Raw genomic sequence first — 356 nt, forward strand, 5'->3', positions numbered from 1 at the left:
CTCAGAGCCTCCTCTCTTCTGATTGGCTCACAGACCTGTTGTTACTAGAGCTGCAGAGAGAAGCCTGAGAGAGATGTAAAACTACACTGAGATGGTTTTTATATCTTCTGATGGATCAACACTTCAAATAAAACACAGAAGAAGAAACATGAGCTTTAATAACAATCATGGTTCTGATGTTAACGTCTCTGTTTGGCCTTAATTCAGACTCCCCTGCATCATGAGGAATGAGCAGATTTAAGGTAAAAACACTCAGAGAAACCAAATCCTGCAAGGTTTGGATGGTGGGTCCAGGTGGGCGGGGCTTGGTGACTGCTTTGTTGTGACATCACAAAGTTCCAGAAGTCCTGACGGCT

This window comes from Seriola lalandi, unplaced genomic scaffold, assembly GCF_002814215.2.
Source record: "Seriola lalandi dorsalis isolate HSWRI2012SDOR001 ecotype SW California unplaced genomic scaffold, Sedor1 jcf7180002050323, whole genome shotgun sequence".
In the NCBI taxonomy this organism is placed as follows: Eukaryota; Metazoa; Chordata; class Actinopteri; order Carangiformes; family Carangidae; genus Seriola; species Seriola lalandi.